This window comes from Rhinopithecus roxellana, chromosome 8 (assembly GCF_007565055.1).
Source record: "Rhinopithecus roxellana isolate Shanxi Qingling chromosome 8, ASM756505v1, whole genome shotgun sequence".
Taxonomy (NCBI): domain Eukaryota; kingdom Metazoa; phylum Chordata; class Mammalia; order Primates; family Cercopithecidae; genus Rhinopithecus; species Rhinopithecus roxellana.
The window spans coordinates 123,094,578-123,101,998 of record NC_044556.1 but is presented as its reverse complement, the minus strand read 5'-3'; positions in this window follow the sequence as shown (position 1 = coordinate 123,101,998).

Here is a 7,421-nt window from a genome sequence, read left to right as displayed (position 1 = left end):
TTTGTTTGAGTTCTTTGTAGATTCTGGATATTAGCCCTTTGTCAGATGAGTAGGTTGCAAAAATTTTCTCCCATTCTGTAGGTTGCCTGTTCACTCTGATGGTAGTTTCTTTTGCTGTGCAAAAGCTCTTTAGTTTAATTAGATCCCATTTGTCAATTATGGCTTTTGCTGCCGTTGCTTTTGGTGTTTTAGACATGAAGTCCTTGCCCATGCCTATGTCCTGAATGGTACTACCTAGATTTTCTTCTAGGGTTTTTATGGTATTAGGTCTAACATTTAAGTCTCTAATCCATCTTGAATTAATCTTCGTATAAGGAGTAAGGAAAGGATCCAGTTTCAGCTTTCTACTTATGGCTAGCCAATTTTCCCAGCACCATTTATTAAATAGGGAATCCTTTCCCCATTTCTTGTTTCTCTCAGGTTTGTCAAAGATCAGATGGCTGTAGATGTGCGGTATTATTTCTGAGGACTCTGTTCTGTTCCATTGGTCTATATCTCTGTTTTGGTACCAGTACCATGCTGTTTTGGTTACTGTAGCCTTGTAGTATAGTTTGAAGTCAGGTAGCGTGACGCCTCCAGCTTTGTCCTTTTGACTTAGGATTGTCTTGGCAATGCGGGCTCTTTTTTGGTTCCATATGAACTTTAAAGCAGTTTTTTCCAATTCCGTGAAGAAAGTCATTGGTAGCTTGATGGGGATGGCATTGAATCTATAAATAACCTTGGGGAGTATGGCCATTTTCACGATATTGATTCTTCCTATCCATGAGCATGGTATGTTCTTCCATTTGTTTGTGTCCTCTTTGATTTCACTGAGCAGTGGTTTGTAGTTCTCCTTGAAGAGGTCCTTTACATCCCTTGTAAGCTGGATTCCTAGGTATTTTATTCTCTTTGAAGCAATTGTGAATGGAAGTTCATTCCTGATTTGGCTCTCTGCTTGTCTGTTGCTGGTGTATAAGAATGCTTGTGATTTTTGCACATTAATTTTGTATCCTGAGACTTTGCTAAAGTTGCTTATCAGCTTAAGGAGATTTTGGGCTGAGACGATGGGGTTTTCTAAATATACAATCATGTCATCTGCAAACAGGGACAATTTGACTTCTTCTTTTCCTAACTGGATACCCTTGATTTCTTTCTCTTGCCTGATTGCCCTAGCCAGAACTTCCAACACTATGTTGAATAGGAGTGGTGAGAGAGGGCATCCCTGTCTTGTGCCAGTTTTCAAAGGGAATTTTTCCAGTTTTTGCCCATTCAGTATGATATTGGCTGTGGGTTTGTCATAAATAGCTCTTATTATTTTGAGGTACGTTCCATCAATACCGAATTTATTGAGCGTTTTTAGCATGAAGGGCTGTTGAATTTTGTCAAAAGCCTTTTCTGCATCTATTGAGACAATCATGTGGTTCTTGTCTTTGGTTCTGTTTATATGCTGGATTACGTTTATTGATTTGCGAATGTTGAACCAGCCTTGCATCCCAGGGATGAAGCCCACTTGATCATGGTGGATAAGCTTTTTGATGTGCTGCTGAATCCGGTTTGCCAGTATTTTATTGAGGATTTTTGCATCAATGTTCATCAGGGATATTGGTCTAAAATTCTCTTTTTTTGTTGTGTCTCTGCCAGGCTTTGGTATCAGGATGATGTTGGCCTCATAAAATGAGTTAGGGAGGATTCCCTCTTTTTCTATTGATTGGAATAGTTTCAGAAGGAATGGTACCAGCTCCTCCTTGTACCTCTGGTAGAATTCAGCTGTGAATCCATCTGGTCCTGGACTTTTTTTGGTGGGTAGGCTATTAATTGTTGCCTCAATTTCAGAGCCTGCTATTGGTCTATTCAGGGATTCAACTTCTTCCTGGTTTAGCCTTGGGAGAGTGTAAGTGTCCAGGAAATTATCCATTTCTTCTAGATTTTCTAGTTGATTTGCGTAGAGGCGTTTATAGTATTCTCTGATGGTAGTTTGTATTTCTGTGGGGTCAGTGGTGATATCCCCTTTATCATTTTTTATTGCATCTATTTGATTCCTCTCTCTTTTTTTCTTTATTAGCCTTGCTAGCGGTCTGTCAATTTTGTTGATCTTTTCAAAAAACCAACTCCTGGATTCATTGATTTTTTGGAGGGTTTTTTGTGTCTCTATCTCCTTCAGTTCTGCTCTGATCTTAGTTATTTCTTGCCTTCTGCTAGCTTTTGAATGTGATTGCTCTTGCCTCTCTAGTTCTTTTAATTGTGATGTTAGAGTGTCAATTTTAGATCTTTCCTGCTTTCTCTTGTGGGCATTTAGTGCTATAAATTTCCCTCTACACACTGCTTTAAATGTGTCCCAGAGATTCTGGTATGTTGTATCTTTGTTCTCATTGGTTTCAAAGAACATCTTTATTTCCGCTTTCATTTCGTTATGTACCCAGTAGTCATTCAGGAGCAGGTTGTTCAGTTTCCAGGTAGTTGAGCGGTTTTGATTGAGTTTCTTAGTCCTGAGTTCTAGTTTGATTGCACTGTGGTCTGAGAGACAGTTTGTTATAATTTCTGTTCTTTTACATTTGCTGAGGAGTACTTTACTTCCAATTATGTGGTCAATTTTGGAATAAGTGCGATGTGGTGCTGAGAAGAATGTATATTCTGTTGATTTGGGGTGGAGAGTTCTATAGATGTCTATTAGGTCCGCTTGGTGCAGAGATGAGTTCAATTCCTGGATATCCTTGTTAACTTTCTGTCTCGTTGATCTGTCTAATGTTGACAGCGGAGTGTTGAAGTCCCCCATTATTATTGTATGGGAGTCTAAGTCTCTTTGTAAGTCTCTAAGGACTTGCTTTATGAATCTGGGTGCTCCTGTATTGGGTGCATATATATTTAGGAGAGTTAGCTCTTCCTGTTGAATTGATCCCTTTACCATTATGTAATGGCCTTCTTTGTCTCTTTTGATCTTTGATGGTTTAAAGTCTGTTTTATCAGAGACTAGGATTGCAACCCCTGCTTTTTTTTGTTCTCCATTTGCTTGGTAGATCTTCCTCCATCCCTTTATTTTGAGCCTATGTATGTCTCTGCATGTGAGATGGGTCTCCTGAATACAGCAGACTGATGGGTCTTGACTCTTTATCCAGTTTGCCAGTCTGTGTCTTTTAATTGGAGCATTTAGTCCATTAACATTTAAGGTTAATATTGTTATGTGTGAACTTGATCCTGCCATTATGATATTAACTGGTTATTTTGCTCGTTAGTTGATGCAGTTTCTTCCTAGCCTCGATGGTCTTTACATTTTGCCAAGTTTTTGCGATGGCTGGTACCGGTTGTTCCTTTCCATGTTTAGGGCTTCCTTCAGGGTCTCTTGTAAGGCAGGCCTGGTGGTGACAAAATCTCTAAGCATTTGCTTATCTGTAAAGGATTTTATTTCTCCTTCACTTATGAAACTTAGTTTGGCTGGATATGAAATTCTGGGTTTAAAATTCTTTTCTTTAAGAACGTTGAATATTGGCCCCCACTCTCTTCTGGCTTGTAGAGTTTCTGCCGAGAGATCTGCTGTTAGTCTGATGGGCTTCCCTTTGTGGGTGACCCGACCTTTCTCTCTGGCTGCCCTTAAGATTTTTTCCTTCATTTCAACTTTGGTGAATCTGGCAATTATGTGTCTTGGAGTTGCTCTTCTGGAGGAGTATCTTTGTGGCGTTCTCTGTATTTCCTGAATTTGAATGTTGGCCTGCCCTACTAGGTTGGGGAAGTTCTCCTGGATGATATCCTGAAGAGTGTTTTCCAACTTGGTTCCATTTTCCCCCTCACTTTCAGGCACCCCAATCAGACGTAGATTTGGTCTTTTTACGTAATCCCATACTTCTTGCAGGCTTTGCTCATTTCTTTTTCTTCTTTTTTCTTTTGGTTTCTCTTCTCGCTTCATTTCATTCATTTGATCTTCAATCGCTGATACTCTTTCTTCCAGTTGATTGAGTCGGTTACTGAAGCTTGTGCATTTGTCACGTATTTCTCGTGTCATGGTTTTCATCTCTGTCATTTCGTTTATGATCTTCTCTGCATTAATGAGTCTAGCTGTCAATTCTTCCACTCTTTTTTCAAGATTTTTAGTTTCTTTGCGCTGGGTACGTAATTCCTCCTTTAGCTCTGATAAGTTTGATGGACTGAAGCCTTCTTCTCTCCTCTCGTCCAAGTCATTCTCTGACCAGCTTTGATCCGTTGCTGGTGATGGGCTGCGCTCCTTTGCAGGGGGAGATGCGCTCTTATTTTTTGAATTTCCAGCTTTTCTGCCCTGCTTCTTCCCCATCTTTGTGGTTTTATCTGTCTCTGGTCTTTGATGGTGGTGACGAACTGATGGGGTTTTGGTATAGGTGTCCTTCCTGTTTGATAGTTTTCCTTCTGACAGTCAGAAGGACTCTCTGTTGGTCTGTTGGAGATTGCTTGAGGTCCACTCCAGACCCTGTTTGCCTGGGTATCAGCAGCAGAGGTTGCCGAAGATAGAATATTGCTGAACAGCGAGTGTACCTGTCTGATTCTTCCTTTGGAAGTGTCCTCTCAGGGGTGTACTCCACCCTGTGAGGTGTGGGGTGTCAGACTGCCCCTAGTGGGGGATTTCTCCCAGCTAGGCTACTCAGGGGTCAGGGACACACCTGAGCAGGCAGTCTGTCCGTTCTCAGATCTCAACCTCCGCGTTGGGAGATCCGCGGCTCTCCCCAAAGCTGTCAGACAGAGTCGTTCGCGTCTGCACCGGCTCCCGCTACTTCCCCTGTTGGTCTTCAGCTGTGCGCTGTCCCCAGAGGTGGAGACTACAGAGACAGGCAGGCTTCCTTGAGCTGCTGTGAGCTCCACCCAGTTCGAGCTTCCCAGCGGCTTTGTTTACCTACTTAAGCCTCAGCAATGGCGGGCGCCCCTCCCCCAGCCTCGCTGCTGCCTTGCGGATAGATCGCGGCAGACTGCTGTGTTAGCAGTGAGGGAGGCTTCGTGGGCGTGGGACCCTCCCGGCCAGGTGTGGGATATATTCTCCTGGAATGCCTGTATGCTTACAGCGCAGTATTGGGGTGGGAGTTACCCGATTTTCCAGGTGTTGTGTGTCTCAGTTCCCCTGGCTAGGAAAACGGATCCCCTTCCCCCTTGCGCTTCCAGGTGAGGCGATGCCTCGCCCTGCTTCAGCTCTCGCTGGTCAGGCTGCAGCAGCTGACCAGCACCGATTGTCCGGCACTCCCTAGTGAGATGACCCCAGTACCTCAGTTGAAAATGCAGAAATCACCGGTCTTCTGTGTCGCTTGCGCTGGGAGTTGGAGACTGGAGTTGTTCCTATTTGGCCATCTTGCTCCGCCCCCCAAGATCTCTGTTTTAATGTTAATGCTGGTTCATTGTGCCTGAATTCCAAAGGGAAAAGGGTACAATGAGGCATGTCTGTCCTGCCCCCATCCCACCACCTCATTCCCATCATGGCCAGAGCCCAAAACTAGATTATCAGGTTTACTTTGGAATGCCCTTGGCCAAGAGGAGCATCCATCAGTCAGTTGAAAGACTTAGACTTTTACTTTTGGTTTATATAGTAGAAGTAGTAGGAGGTCAAATTCAAGAGTTTTCTATATGTTTACTCAAACATATGGAAAACTACTCAGCTAATTCACCCTGAAAGATGGTTGAATAGGAACAACTCCGGTCTACAGCTCCATATGAGATCAATGTAGAAGGTGGGTGATTTCTGCATTTCCAACTGAGGTACCTGGCTCATTTCATTGGGACTGGTTAGACAACGGATGAAGCCCATGGAGGGCAAGCTGAGGCAGGGTGGGGTGTCACCTCACCTGGGAAGTACAAGGGGTCAGGGAATTCCCTCCCCTAGCCAAGGGAGGTCATGAGGGACTATGCCACGAGGAACAGTGCATTCTGGCCCAGATACTATGCTTTTCCCATGGTCTTCACAACCCGCACACCAGGAGATTCCCTCAGGTGCCTACACCACCAGGGCCCTGGGTTTCAAGCACAAAACTAGGTGACCGTTTGGGCAGACACCGAGCTAGCTGCAAAAGTTTTTTTTCATACCCCAGTGGGAGTATGAAACTGAGGCAGTAATTAATAGCCTACCAACCAAAGAAAGTCCAGGACCAGACAGATTCACAGCCAAATTCTACCAGAGATACAAAGAGGAGCTGGTACCATTCCTTCTGAAACTATTGCAAAAAATAGAAAAAGAGGGACTCCTCCCTAACTCACTTTATGAGGCTAGCATCATCCTCATATCAAAACCTGACAGAGATACAACAGAAAAAAAAAAAAAAAAAAAAAGAAAATTTCAGGCCAATATCCCTGATGACATTGATGCAAAAATCCTGAATAAAATACTGGCAAACAGAATCCAGCAGCACATCAAAAAGCTTGTTCACCACAATCAAGTCAACCTCATCCCTGGGATGCAAGGCTGGTTCAATATATGCAAATCAACAAATGTAATCCATCACATAAACAGAACCAATGACAATAACCACATGATTCTCAATAGAAAAGGCCTTTGATAAAATTCAACACCCTTTCATGCTAAAAACTCTCAATAAACTAGCTATTGATGGAATGTATCTCAAAATAATAAGAACTATTTATGACAAACTCACAGTCAATATCATACTGAATGGGCAAAAGCTGGAAGTATTCCTTTTGAAAACTCACACAAGACAAGGATGACCTGTCTCACTACTTCTATTCACATAGTATTAGAAGTTCTGGCCAGAATAATCAGGCAAGAGAAAGAAATAAAGCGTATTCAAATATGAAGAGGGGAAGTCAAATTGTCTTTGTTTGCAGATGACATGATTGTATATTTAGAAAACCCCATCATCTCAGCCCAAAATCTCCTTAAGCTGATAAGCAGCTTCAGCAAAGTCTCAGGATACAAAATCAATGTGCAAAAATCACAAGCATTCCTGTACACCAATAATAGACAAACAGAGAGACAAATCATGAATGAATTCCTATTCACAATTGCTACAAAGAGAATAAAATACCTAGGAATCCAACTTACAAGGGATGTGAATGGCCTCTTCAAGGAGAGTTACAAACCACTGCTCAGGGAAATAAGAGAGGACACAAACAAACGGAAAAACATTTCATGTTCATGGATAGGAAGAATCAATATCATGAAAATGGCCATACTGCCCAATGTAATTTATAGTTTCAATGCTATCCTCATCAAGCTACCATTGACTTTCTTCACAGAATTAGAAAAAGCTACTTTAAATTTCATAGGGAACAAAAAAGGCCCATATTGCCAAGAAAATCCTAAGCAAAAAGAACAAAGCTGGAGGAATCATACTACCTGACTTCAAAGTATACTACAAGACTACAGTAACCAAAACAGCATGGTTTTGAACCAAAATAGCATGGTACTGTACCAAAACAGATATGTAGACCAATGGAACAGAACAGAGGCCTCAGAAATAACACTACACATCTACAGCTATCTG